Source organism: Pogona vitticeps, chromosome 1 (genome assembly GCF_051106095.1).
Source record: "Pogona vitticeps strain Pit_001003342236 chromosome 1, PviZW2.1, whole genome shotgun sequence".
In the NCBI taxonomy this organism is placed as follows: Eukaryota; Metazoa; Chordata; class Lepidosauria; order Squamata; family Agamidae; genus Pogona; species Pogona vitticeps.
In genome coordinates this window covers 74,483,920-74,498,946 of record NC_135783.1, presented here as the reverse complement: position 1 = coordinate 74,498,946, position 15,027 = coordinate 74,483,920, and the positions used below count along the sequence as shown (strand labels likewise).

At 40.5% G+C, this 15,027-nt stretch overlaps 1 protein-coding gene and 1 long non-coding RNA gene across 2 annotated transcripts in view; one reads left to right on the top strand and one right to left on the bottom strand.

Annotated features, from left to right (window-relative positions):
• Positions 1 to 15,027, bottom strand: part of KATNA1 (katanin catalytic subunit A1) — a 450,967-nt gene that overhangs the window by 140,872 nt on the left and 295,068 nt on the right. The window lies entirely within an intron of this gene.
• LOC140705944 (uncharacterized) lies at positions 5,408 to 11,273 on the top strand. The gene is made up of 2 exons (XR_012085582.2): positions 5,408 to 5,541; positions 11,042 to 11,273. It is a non-coding gene; the product is annotated as an uncharacterized LOC140705944 (long non-coding RNA).

The following is a 15,027-nucleotide window of genomic DNA, read 5'->3' as shown; positions in this document are numbered from 1 at the left end:
TATACTATACATTATATATATTAATTATCAGTATATAAATTTATAACAGATGTTCTTATCCCATTCCAATAATAAAAAATACAGGCATCAAAACTATTTAATATTCATCTATATAAAAATAATGACAGTTGTCGAAGCTGGACGTTCCTAAGTGTTAAAGAAAGTACCTCATTTCCTTTAAAAGATCACAAAAGAGCAGAGCAAGTATGATAACTTTATTCAAATTATCAAAATGAGAACAACAGCAAACAACAACAATCCTGCAGGACATTAAAGGTTAACTAATATTATTTGGGGTGACTTTTGTGGTCTGTAACCCATTAATTTTGGATGCCACAGCTACCTTTCTGGAAATTTATTTGAATCAGTCTGTGTTCAAAATCCACCACGCAAATGCTTTGAGTCACATAGAAATCTACTTCTACCCATGGAAATGGGTGAAATGTTACTAAAACTAAAGAAAGCAATCATAATTCACTTCTGCCATACCAAAAATATGCAGTTGGATTGCTTCACATTTTGTGTAGCTGTCCCCCCCTACAAAAGGATTTTAGTAATCTTTGCTGTGCGAGAATCTCTCCTGAGTCCTTGGGATGTAACACCCACTAGAGTTTGAGAGATAGTTAGAAGCAAGCTTGTTGTCTGTATCTGGGCAAAAGAACATAGTGTGAGAGAGAGCTATAAGATGCCTGAAGATGAAGCTCCTTGGGGGCACAGTTACTATCTTTGAGAATCTGATCAGCTGTCTTGTCTTGTCTGCTGATGGAGTTCACTGAGCTCTGCTTGTATACTTGTAAACAAAATGGTACTTTAAACCTCTAGTGTTTACTTTCATCCAAAAGAAACTAAACCCTGTGATGCTGATCCTGAGCTCTTCTTTGCTATGAAATGTGGCAGATCATAGTATAAGATAGTGGCATGTATAAATAGATGGTGGACATAACATTCAGCTCTGCTGACTAGCTAGAGCTTCCTATGAGACGACACACACAAAAATATGTTTTATCACTGTGAACAACAGTATGTGTGTTGCAAATATGGCATTAAATGAAACCACACATTCTTTTTCCAAACTGTAAATATTGAAAGTATGACAAATCTTATTGGACAGGAGACATTTTATCCTGTTTGGTTTCTCTCTAGTAACAAACTTACTGCTTAGGTATAATATGGCAAACACTGTTACTCAATGCTCCCTCAGTGTTCCTGTTATCAAAGAACTGACAGTTTCTTGAATGTTTTGAGGAAACAGGCTATTCCCATGCACAGTTAAAGTTGGAATGTGCCCAAGGTGACTTTCTCTCTCTTTTAAAGGACTCTTCAGTTTCCACACTGCCATAGTATAAGGTTTGCACTGAAACATGTTTTCCAGCATCAAATATGAAAAGTTGCACTTAGATGCACTCAGAAATTTGGAGGTATCTTGTAGGACATTTGAACTGTTGTCTTTAATCAACAGACTTTCCCACCTCACCTCATGGAATCACAAATCGTTTCTGAAGCTACCCTAATATTCAAGAGCATCCTGCCAAACAGAGGATGGGTTTAGAGTGGGAGGTAATCAGCAAGAAAACCCTGCCAGACATTTAGTGTTAGTCACATTTCTCTGAACTGTGGCCAGAAAATACTTAATTATTTGGTTGTTAAATAAAGGGTGTTTTTGGTCACTTAGTATTATGTTCTGTCTGTGACTTTGAATGTATGAGAATTTTGTATGATGATAATAAACACCCACCTCTCCCTCTCCCCCAAGAATAATTTGGAAGGAAAAGAATTTCTCCGGGCTTATCTCATGAAAACACACCTACATTTTCCCATGAAACAAGAATGACTCAGTGGTCTTGTTCAGCAGACTCTTGCCGAAGATTTACATTATTACTATCTTTATAGCAGTGAAACAGTATAATCAAACCATGCAGAGTGACTGTTCCTGCTCTTTTCATTCAGAGAATTTTGTGTGCTTGCCATCATGGTTTAGCAGCAGAAAGTTATTTTCATTCTGTGTTGACTTCCACACTGTATTTGTGGCCTGTATTTTGTACCCATGGTCTAGTTGTGTTGTTGTTGTTGTTTAGTTGTTAAGTCATGCCCGACTCTTCGTGACCCCATGGACCAGAGAACGCCAGGCCCTCCTGTCTTCCACTGCCTCCCTGAGTTGGGTCAAATTCATGTTGGTAGCTTTGATGACACTGTCCAACCATCTCGTCCTATTTCGTCCCCTTCTCCTCTTGCCTTCACATTTTCCCAACATCTGGGTCTTTTCCAGGGAGATTTCTCTTCTCATGAATATCACTCCTTCATGGATCACTGCCTTGTCATGGCGAAGGGGCTTGAGTAACTCAGAGAAGCTATGGGCCATGCCATGCAGGGACACCCAAAACGGACAGGTCATAGTGGAGAGTTCCGACTAAACATGATCCACCTGGAGCAGGAACTGGCAAGCCACTCCAGTATCTTTGCCAAGAAAAGTTCATGGACAGAAGCAAAAGATCTAGTTGAACCCTGAGACAAATCTGAACTATGCTCAGATCATCATTCAGTGTGGCAAGAGCTGAGATCATGGCCATGGGTGAAATCACTCAGCCTGTCTTCATCCTTCACTACACCACATGCTTGTGGGGTAGAAACTGCACCCATCAAGGTAGTCAGGATGTTTAGCTTTCTACACATTTTCCCTGCTATTTCCAGAGGAGCTACTTCAGGTGAAACTAATTTGATATAGTTCTGGCAACATGACTATGTACTTCATCCATGGACCACATTTTAGAACAACCATCCATTTTAAAATCCAATTGAAATCTGTGAAACAGGACTGTATCTCAGCTTGCAATCTTTATATTAGAACAACCACACAAGCTTTCTCAATTATCCATTTACAAAAAAAAAAATGTTACTGGAAAATCTGATCCCATATTCAGCATTGTTAGTGCCTCTTTTGTGATATGAACTGCTGACTGTACAGTGAGTATAGGCACTCTGTTGGTTAGTTCCATCAAAATCATGGAGGATACCCCCTCCTGTGCCTAGGCTATTTTGTACATATTTATTTTATTCTCACTTATAGGTGGACGTCTTTAGATGTTAAGATTTTGGCCAGTACTATTCCACAGAATGGCTGATATAGTTGCTAAAAATGGGAAATAACCTCAGCATTTATAGAATCATAGAAGCATAGAATAATGAAGTTGGAAGGGGTCTATAAGACCATCAAGCCTAATACAAATCAAAGGATATTGGTCAGAGACTGGCGAAACGTCAGGAAGAACAACCTTCAGAACACGGCCAAAGAGCTCGAAAAACCCAGAACAACCACTATTGGTCAGATGGTTGCCTACATTTCTCTTGAATGCCTCCAGTGTTGAAGCATTCACCTCCTCTCTAGGTAATTGGCTAAATTGCCCTATTGCTTTAACAGTTACAAAGTTTTTTCTGATATTCAACCGAAATCTGGCTTCTCGTAACTTGAGCCCATTGTTGCATGTCCTGCACTCTGGGATGATTGAGAACAGATCCTGCCCCTCCTCTGTATGACAGCCTTTTAAATATTTGAAAAGGCTATCATATCACACACACACACCCCAATCTTCTTTTCTCAAGGCTATACATGCCCAGTTCTTTCAGTCTTTCCTCATAGGGCTTGGTTTTCAGCCCCTGATAATCATTCTTGCCCTCCTCTGAATTTCTTCCAATATGTCAGCATCTTTCTCAAAGTGCAGTGTCCAGAACTAAATACATTAGGCTTAACCAGTGCTGAATAGAAGGCAAGTAGCACCTTGTGGGATTTGGAGACTATACTTCTGTTAATGAAGCCTGAAATCACATTGGCTTTTTGGGTAGCCACATCACACTGTTGGCTTATATTCAGCTTGTGATCTATGATGACTCATAGATCCTTCACGCTTGTAGCATTGCTAAGCCAGGTATTCCCCATCTCGCAACTGTGTGTTTGCTTTATTATTTCCTAGGTGCAGTATTTTGCACTTAATCCCCATTAAATTTCATTCTGTTGTTTTCAGCCCGGTGCTCAAGTCTATCTAGATCATTTTGAATTTTGTTTTTGCTTTCAGGGTATTTGCTAGTCCACCCAATTTTGTATCATCCACAAATTTGATTAGCATTCCCTGTGTCCCCTAATCCAGGTCATTAATAAAAACATTGAAGGGCACTGGTCCCAGTGTTCACCAGTAACATCACATAGGTGCTGTGATATTTTGTGAGAATTTTCTCCCCTCTGCCCCATGTTCTTAAAACTCTACTTCTAAGTTGTCACTCCACCCTTTCAAGCATGTTTCAGGCCTATGTTTCTTCTTCTCAGATTAAAGGGTAGGTAAACATGCTTCACTTCTCATAATAAAGGCATTCATTTTCGATCATTCATCATCCTTTGCCTCCATTACTAGTACTGAATTGGATTTAGCATCACAGCCCTATTTAGCTGCTAATGACTGAAAGTGTGGAAAGTTCTTTATGGTGGAGGATGGGATGCAGTCTTTTTATGTAGACATCTCCCAAGCTCCCACCACCCAGGCTGGATGCATACCGGACAAATTTTGAGTTTCAGGATCTTCATATGATTACAGGGCTGTGGAAACATCTGACAAAATACAGGGGGAAAAAAGAAATGCCAGAATGATGGGCATGTTGCAAACATGCATGAAAAGATGGAACATGCATGCTTTAGCAGTGGAGAATATGTATGGGCAGTGCATACCATGATGATGCTCATGAAAACAAACAAACAAACAGAGCCTGAGTGTCAGTACATTAGCAATCCAGAAGTAGACATAGAACAGATTTGGAGGAAGTACAGAAATACAGTTGATAGATGTGTACATGCCTAGCACACTATAGTACTAAAAATAATACAGCTGGGTTTCCCAGTTGCCTGAAATCTGTATGAGAAGGCCATTTGCAAAGATATAAGATGGTTTTAACCTGGATACCTTTTCCTTTGCAACTTTCATTAAATCTAAATGCTGCCAATTTATTTAGCTGTAGATGCCTTTGTAAATATAGATGTAAAAGTCAAAAATAGGGTGATAAAGGCATCACAGCCTTCACTATGCTCATACATTTTCACTTCCTTGGCATCTCTCACCAAACCGGCTTTGCAGGATTCCACCCCCCCCCACAAACTCTGTAAAACCTTGCAAAACCTCTTTGTCAAAGGCAATCCATGGGATGACTGTACACAACACAGGCAACAATGGCTTTCCCACTCCTCTTTCAACACTCTATGAACTTCACACGCCTGTGGAGACAAGTCTGCCAGCGAGACACTTCCATGGCAATGTTCTTTTTAGGGAGCCCTAGCAACTGACTGAGGAGCAGTGAATAATTTACTATGCAGTTTTCCAATTTGGCCCTCTATAAATAGTCGGAGAGATTTCCTCTTTAAGTTGGCTTTACTTATTACTGTGGCTCTCAGTGGGGTGGGGATAAACCATATTTCTTCTATGAGGTGCTGGTACAGAGCACTTTTCAAAGTGGAATTATGAGCAGCAGACCTCTTGGGAGAAAAGGGAGAGAGGACAGGAAGAGGTAAGCATTGCAAAAGTTAACATTTTTGTCTGTCCTTCCGTGATAGTTGTTTGCTTTTATCATGCAGAAAACCAGCTGGAGGGGTGTTCCAGGAAGGAGCAACTGCACAATGAAAGTGTCTTTATTGATAAAGAGAAAGCACATTAATGCTAAGTGGGCTCCACATTTTAAGCTAAAATAGACTGTGCACTGATGCAGTGAATGTGATTTCAAATATATTCACTGGCAGCTTAATCATGAAGAGTTACTGCAGCAGCACACTAATGTTTAGCATTGAGCGGTAAATCATGGAAGTGCAATGTTGCACTGGGACAATGTTATGCCAACACCATAGGCTGACTGAGTCTCCAAAATATTTACGATTACAGTGACAAACTGCATGCTCCATTGTCTTCCTAAAGTGGGAGGGGGAAATTCTTTACCCCCATCTGCACCCCACCCCTGCCACTAGAGATGATGTACCTTGGAATATTTGTCAGGGGTTAGAGAAGGACTCACTGAATGTTGGGAGGCAATGGATGCTGCCTTCCAGGAAACTTGTTTCACTGGAAACTTGGCCAAGGACAAGGACTTGTGGTAAGTCTGAAGTTTAGCACCTTGAAACACTTTTCTTATCTAGTGATTAATTCTGGCAAATGAGAGGAGATACGTTTGAGCATACAGTACATGTCTTTTCCCTTTCCATTGTTGAAACAGAGGTAAGATAGTGAACAATACATATAGGTGTAAGAGCATAGCAAGTGTGTGTTTGACACTTGGTATTTCAAGATATAACTACTGTGTGCTATAAAGTCCCCATGGTTTCTAACCACTGTTTTATAGGATTTCTAATGAGGGCTAGAGATTGTCCTTTCAAGTGGAATTTTCACACTCTCTGGTTCCTATTCTTTAAGAATTTCCATCCAGCCACTTCTATAGATTGTTCTAGGATGGTCACTTGGTCACTGGAGGGCAGGGTATACATTTTTTTCCTGAAGAAATAAACAAATTATTCATCCACTGCATGCTGTTAGTCATGTGGTTTCCTAGATTCTTTACATACAGTACTTCAAGTCTGGTGTAGTTCTTCTCTTTACTGTATTCTGGCAGGAAAGTTTCACTTTCGCAGCACCAATGAGGAAAATAAATAAATAAAAGGAGAATTCATTGCATTATATGCAGTCCTATGTTGTTGGGTGTTTTCTGGGACATAATGTATGACTCTTCGGTTTTGGTCTCACTGGCAATAAAAACTGTTGTTACATTGGGTTCTGCAACAGATTTAAAAAGATTTAAATGTTGGTGTACACACAAGATCTGTGTATGCGTGGAGTGAATGCTCCAGAGGGAGTGGATTTTTCTGCTCTTCTGCCAGAAGTCTGTTCATTTTGAGGTGGGTGTAGAATTGATTGATTGGAATTGATTCCACATATGTGAACACCCCTGTATATATAACTCCTGCTATCTGATACAGCACTGTACTTGATAGCAATAAGTAAATAAATAAATAAATAAATAAATACACCACAGTCCACTTGCCAAAAAAAGGCCAATGCTTTACCAAAGAGCTCATTCCCAGCCATCAGTCAACCAAGCCCAGCCTTCCTTCCCTCCACTTTCAGCCCCTCCACTTCCTCCTGTCCCATCCTGTCCCTCAACCAACTTCTTCTCTTCGCCCTCTCACTGGTGCTCCCTCGTTCCCTTTACACCCCTCTCCCTCTCCTCCGCTTCCCCCTTCTAGATAGCCTTCTCCCCATCCAAATCCATCCTGGCTGAGCAGAGCCTCCTGATTGGAGATGGTAACGGAGCAGCAGGGAGGCTGAGGTGGTGGTGGTGGGGGCAGAGGGGGAAGAGGAGGGGAGGCCAAAGTGGTGGTGGTGGTGGTAGTTGCAGGAAGGTCATCGCAGCAGTGGTGGCGGCAGAGGGGAGGCTGAGGAGGCAGAAGCAGAAGTGCAGCACCAGCAGAGAGGCCCAATGTGGCTGTCGTGGCAGTGGTGAGGACAAATACAGATCTCCAGTCTTGGGGACAAACCCTGTCAAAGACTATTTGGCCCTCAGGCAAAGGACATGTCCCCTGTCCTTCCCACACCCATGCTATTTACTGGATTTTGCCAATGTCAGGGGAGTTAAATGACTCCATCCTAGGAGACGCTTGTAGTGAAGAAAAGGGTTCTACCAGGATCTGATCAGATGGTGGTGGCAGATGGTTGGGGTTGGTTTGTCCTCTGTGGCATTGAGTTCTGTACTTCTTGCCTGACACAAGTCTGGCATCTCAGATTTTATGAGATATAATTTACTTACCCACTGCAAAGGCATCTATATACTGTATTTTCTTTTCTGCTGCATAACAGCTGTTTAATTTTGTACACCACATGTTAAAACTTTACGGTTCTAGGTTTAAGGTACAGTGAAAGGGAGATGGGCAATGTCATGGTGACCTGGAAGCAGCCCGATAGCACTACCACCACCACCGCCCCAGCCTCTCTGCCTCTTTCTCAGCCTCTCTTTTGCAGTGATCAACGGAACAGTTACAGTAAGAAGCTACCAGAAATGACTCGAAGGAGGAAGGGAATCACAGCAAGTAGTCTGTTGATGCTCCCCACAAGTCACAAGTTCAGGCAGGTAGGCAAGACACAAGGGATAACCCTTTGTTATATGGTTAACAGGATACAACGAACAGAAGATCTCTCTCTCTCTCTCTCTCTCTCTCTCTCTCTCTCTCTCTCTGTGTGTGTGTGTGTGTGTGTGTGTGTGTGTGTGTGTGTTTGTTCCCAGCCATCTCTACAAACTTGGAAACCTGGTTTTGAAATTATGTACATCTGCTTGCCCCAGGCTCGAAGCTGATGTTTACCTCAGGAAAGCTGCGAGGAAGCAAATTCTGCTATCAGCATGTGTTAGAACTTGCTACTTAAGTGTTTTTCACCAAGCAATTTTGGTCATAAGATACTGCATTGTGGTAGACAAAAGCTGTATTCTTGTATGGGAAAGTAATTTTGGGCACTTCCCCTCACTTTTTCTAACAGTCAGTGACTTTTTTCATACACTAAACTATGTGCTTGAAAATTAGCTTAGCCTGTAGGTCAGTCAGCTGTAAAATGGATACCTGATCTGGGCCGGGGAAATTGGGTGAAAAAGATTCCAATCGCTTCTCCGCTTCTCCGTTTATAGGCCGCAGTCCTTGGTAACTGGTGGGCCTTTGCCAAATTAGGGAACATATTACTTAAGCAGAGTTGCATCAGTTTTTTTAAAAAAACAAGAACAGGAAAACACAGTGCTAACATTCAATTGTATTCTTTCAATTACTTTGTGGTGGTGCTACGCTGCTAAATGCTATGCCTTATTCACACAACTGCCCTAGCACAAGACATTTAGCTCTGCTGCCATTAATGCAATGCTCTTGGCCACAGATATGTCACAACAAATCAGAGGTACCTTACTTTAAACTTCTTGGGTTTCTTCAATGACTCTACTTTTTTGGTATCTTGCTTTTGGAACTTTCCTTTACAAATCAGTTGTTCAAAAACTATAGATCACCTTGTCTGTTGTTCAGAAATTATATTGTATGTCATTATCATAGGCAAATAGAGCAGCTGAGAGATACCTACTAAAATGATACCTGCCTTCACTTTCTTATGCAGCAATCCTACCCATTTGGCTGTTAAACCAGGGCAGAGGCAAGGTAGACCTGCTTTATTCTAGACTCATTACATGGTCGTCTGTGGTATAAAGAGAAGGGGAGGAAGGACTCATTAAAACTGTTGACAACTAGGCATTTGTGGAACTGAATATAAATAAGAGTTACACATATAGGTGGAGATATAGAGAGAATTAACGATTATTGGTGAACTCTCTGTTTGCAGTCTTTATGAAGCCACATGGGGAGTCATTGTAAATAATGCCACAAGGCACACAGTTGCTATGGAAGTTTATTGCATTTAGTACATTTATACTTTCATCATCATGCTGAGTTGTATCACATTGACTTGATCATATTGATCATCACTATGTACTGCCAGAAGCAGAAGTCTATCAAGCTGGGCCTATAAGATTAAGTTACCTGCCTCATACTTTCTGTGTAAATATCTTGAGATCTATCAAGTTACTTAGCAAGTTTTCTGAAGTATCTAAAAAACAACAATGTACAACGGCATTATAACAAAATCCTGTTTACAGGTTATAAGCAGGCCTATCAGAAGGTTGTAAAGCAAAGAAAAAACTTTGAATCATTAAGTTTAAATCCTAGCAAATCAGAAAAAACAAAGGACAACATATGTGTTTTTAAAGCATTGGTAAGAAGAAATTATCTCGAATCTGGAAGGATAAAGTTGCGAATGAAATATTGCCAAAGAAAATGGACAGAGGTGTGAGACAAGAGATCCTTATTTAGTTTGATATAATAAAATGTCACCTATTTTGTGAGACTAAAGTGTCATATAGAAGCAAAAACACTATAGTTTTAGGTACACATATAATTTTATATTTTTTTTCTTGACATCATGGCAGACATAGCCACCTTATTCAGGCCAAGTGACTTGAGGGCCAAAAAGAGTGAGAAAGCCCAGATTATAGCTATTACCTAATTGCTTTTACACATCTATTGATTAAATTACAGGAAGCTGACCAGCGGGAACCCCAGAGATGTGGAAATGCTTACCTGAGCCCTAATTTAGCACTCCAGCTAGACAACCAACATGGAACCTAGACACTGACAATTTTATAGCCTTTGCAGATCCAATTCTGAAGCATCCCAACCCTGAGGCAGGTGATCTGGTTCAAACATGATCTGGTCACTTGCCATGGTATTATGTTGTCCTATATACAGCCACGTATCTTCTGGTCTGTAGTTTCTGTAAAACTCAGTCAGCTGGAAGAGCATGATGCTGTCTATGCTTCCTCAACCTGATCCCCTCTAGATGTACAACTATAGGTCGGCACATTAGTTGAGGATTTTAGGAATAGTGGCACTGCACATATAGAGGGCACAAGGATGGGAAGGTTGCACTAAGAAGCTGGTACTAATGAAGTGTTCTTCTCATCAGTAAACCCCACCCCACAAACAAAAAAGTGATAAAATAAAGCTGCTCTCATTTATTTTAAATAGTTGTCCACAAACTGATTTTCCTCTTTCCACCATAGCGGAAATATGTGAAAATTTGCTCTGTTAAAATAGAAACTGGGCTTTCAGCTTTTTATTAAGAAATGCACATTCCAAGAGCTACTTTACAATCAAGAGGGATGGCATGTACAAGTACTAAAATGATCTGCCATAGACATTGTCAGAGATCCCTGGAAGAAATCCCTTTGTTTCTGTGACATGTGTAATATTGTGAGTTAATGTATTTATGTAAACTATTGCAAATGTCAACAAAAGCAAAAAAGAAGTTCCTTAATGAACTCTGAAGTAGCCTTCTCTCTGTATTTCAGTCATCTACAAGTGATATGTTTTTTAAAAAATATTATTTCCTTTCGCAGCACATATCTTGCTTTACCCATGTTTAAATGCTTTCATTTTTGCTTCCAGAAAGGAAGGGCTTTTCTACCTCCATCTTCCAGCTTGTGCTGTTCCGTTGTTTCTGTCTTGAGGCAAGAGCGGAGTCTTTCAATAGGCTGGTTTTGTTGCTGGGTGTTGAATCTTCCAGAAATTTCAGCTGCCACAACAGTCTGCCAGAGAAAAGCAAACTGCAGAGAGGAGGGGATCGCTACATAATACGTGTATATAGCTGAAGTATACAATACAGTTGGTTCCCTAAAAACCTGTGATCTTGATTTCTGGTATAAATTACATTGTAAGAATATTCCTTTCTACCTTGGTTAATCTTTAGATTTAGGAAATGGGTAGAATATCATCTAGTTTAGATGCTTATCTCAGAGATTAAAAGCAAAACAATGCAAGTAAAGAGATAACCTTTTTACTAAAAATAAATTAATCCACTGTTTTTCTTATCTTCCTTCTTCCCTCATTCTGGAGAGATGCAGTTATTTTCTCAATAAGAAGAACTGTAGAAAAATATCCTTTAGATTTGCTTATGGGTTAGAATTTCAAGCACGCCTGGTCGACTAATTGGTGCAAGTTGGTTGATTTAAATTTTATTTTCAAATTTGTATTTTTAAAAAGCTTGTTAAATGTACCAGTAATGAAATACTTTCCTTGAAAGAAAGAATACGGAGCTGAAACTGAGAGTGTAACTGGCCCAGTTATCCCTGCATGAATCAGTCTAGAATCATGCTGAACAAGGTCATGGTATGGTGTGTCATTTGGGACGATCCTTACATCCACGTGCAATGACCAACCACATTGTGCCTCAAGTGACCCTGTTTACTATGACCTAGAGCAATTTTTCCCTTTAAGGAAGGAAAGATCCTCCTCCTGTCCTCCTCTGTGCTTTGTCTCCCGCACTTAACAATCTTGAGAAATGGGAAGCTTCCTTTCTACTCTCCTGCAGAGGGAAAGAGAGACAAAGCTTTCAATTACTTTTTAATTGTTGCTATTGAAGACAGCACATCAGCATTAGCAACAGTTTAAAAAAAATGAAAAACATATGCTTTGATTCCACAGGTGTGCAGTCAGGAGGCTTCCCATTTCTGAAGACCATTTAGCAGCTTTAACAAAGGGACAGCCATGCAGCTGCTTTGGTTTGATCCCAGCAATCATACACATAGGAATCAAACCAAAATGGAGCAATCCTACTCAAAACAACAACCAAGAAACCAATAACTCCTGATAAGGACCCAAAAGGCTTTGGGTAGGCATCGATTGGGACAGCCTTGCTTGTGAGTGACTTTCAATGGTACTTTGTTTAGGGGTATGAAGCACCAATAAGTGTTGTTTTTCTCTTCCATACAGTTGTACTTTATGTTTCCTCCTGTTAATTTCTAAAAGGAAAACATATGACGCACAGCTGCATGTGGTCATCTGTGCAAATACTTTGAAATTTAAAGACAGCTTGGATGATGCAGACTGACACACTGTCACTTTACTTTCAAGGCAGTTTGGAATGTGGCAACGGCACATACAGAATGATGTCACTTTACAGAACGTTTATCAGCTTCATGAAAACAGGAAGTGAGACTTGTATATCTGCCACCACTGGTGGATCCAAGTGATAGGTGAAGTTAAGATATGTGAAGAAATCTCAAAGCAGAAAACACAACAAATTGAATATAAGTCACATATATAATGAAAACAGACTGTCTCCTCCAAACCTATACATACTCAGAAACCAATGGCTATTAGTAGTCAGAATGAGGCTGTTGGCAATTATTTGTCTATATGACTGGGAAAGGGTATGAGACCTTTTATCACCAGTGTTCAGTTTGTGCTTAAACCAACACACAGCATACATCTGGGGGGCCAGTTCAGTAATTCATTGAGTTCACCCTTCATACTACTTTTGCTTTGCAGTGTGTCATTGGTTTCAAGTGTACCAAGTTATGAAGCATCTGGAAGCTACCATGTTGGGAAAGGCTGGTCTCATCCTTATTTTTGAGGCTCTCCATCATCTTGCTATTATCTGAACCTATGAGCAGTAGTATGAACAATGCTATGTTAGAAAATTGTAACCAAGATACAGGTTTTTTTTTAAAATTTTCATCATTTAAAAAACAAAACAAAGCCAAGCCATGCCCTGAAAGTAGCCCGCTTCTGGAGGAGACAGACTAGCCCAGTTCTCTTCTTTGTTGTACTATTTTCCTGGCAAGTATCGGTACTTTATACTAGACTTTAGAGATTTGACCCTTCTCCTTGCAGTCTGAGGTTGTGGAGCCCATTCTATTGTCTTGCTTCCACCTTATTTTATTATGTGTATCCAGTGCCAATGAAGGCTTACCTGGAGGAGAGAATTTCCACAGGACCAAAGTGCAAGAGTAACGTATTAACTTTTCCCCTCTCTACCTCTTCTGATGTCCTGGCTATACTCCTGCCTGATAGTTTGCATTTTTAAAGAAACAAAATTATGCATAACATGTAAAGATGTGGTTAAAGCTACCTCTAGCCTGACCCTCAGAAATTCACTTTGTGTCCTCAGCCTCTGCAGGTGAAGATTGCATTGAGAATGCCTGGTAGACCAGGCAGAGGGGACACCTCAGCTCCAGGTTTTGCATGTGTTCTTGAGTCAGTCATGAGCTACCAATGGTTGCACTGCTGCCTAAAATATGCTCAGAAATTTCTATAGCAATTATAGTGCACTGGAAAAAATCTATTGTAAATAAACTCAGGAAACACTAGTTGCCTTTACTGCTCTGTCTCAATGGGGAAGCCATAAACATCCAAACAACCTCTGGGTTTTGTGTAGATAAAAAAGGAATTGCATTACCACTTTTTCCTCCCCTGACAGAATCTCACGTCCCTAACAAATACATGATAGATGAGAATGCAGCAGTTAATGCTTTTTTTCCAACAGAAAGATCCAGTGATAGGGAAAGTCATACAGTATATCTGAATTCATCACCCCCCTCCCCTTGCAGTTCTTCATTGCACAGAGGCTGGTTTAGTGGCTATGTCCCTGTCCACATACAATAAAATGAAGTGCCACGTTTCACTTTCTCTTTCTTCTTATTTTTCTGTAACTGGACATAGGTTGTGGCAGGGGGAGAACGGCCAACATTTCAGCATAAACAAGGCATATAACTCAATCTACCTAAAGGATGCATGCTCGGTTCATATAACACCATTCCCCAGTGACAGAGCAACATCCTGCACTAGACAAGAAGGTACATGCCCTCCAAGGAAGTTTCCAAAATCTTGATCATACTTGCCAGTGTCAGCTGGATTCTTCACCAGGCAAGGAAACTGCTGAAGGAAGAGGTCTGCAGCTGCACAGACGGATCAGAGCAGCAGAAATAAGGTTACACAAGAAACAAGTACAAATAAGGAGGCTGTTTCAGTTCACAAAATGAAACGTAATTCACTGGTGCTCTAGGGAGAACAAGTCATAACCCAGACAGCCCTGATGTCTTTAACAATCCAAGAACCCTGAGGAAAGATGCTGATTCTGTCACCTCCCCATTTCTAATCTCACGGCCCACCCTCTGTCTCTTCCTGCTGTGTTCAAAACCAGAGCTCAGCATGCTGCATCACTATAATATTAGAAGACTTGGAGGCAGCTCGCAAACGTATCAAAGTAGCTGATCAATCAAACCAATATGTGAAAGGAAAGTGCCTGAGCCAAGCATGTTTTCTATGCTAGATCCATTAAAAATCAGCCCCAGAATTCAGGATACGGCAGCCAGCAGACCTGCTGTCATTTGCTGTTAAATCTGACGTAAAACAACTCACAATGGCAGTGTCACCACTATTATTAGCCAGAAATAAGAAAATTGTGTGTGTGTGTGCGTGTGTGCGCGCGTGCGTGTGCGTGTGTATGATGCACTGACTCTTAATCAACAAACAAAATGTTATTCAAATTATATTTGCATTGGAAGGAAGGTGTTTTTGCTGTTTGCATGAATTTCAAATTATTTTATAAAATTATGTTATGTTGTTGTATTAAAAGCCCTAAAATGAAGGGG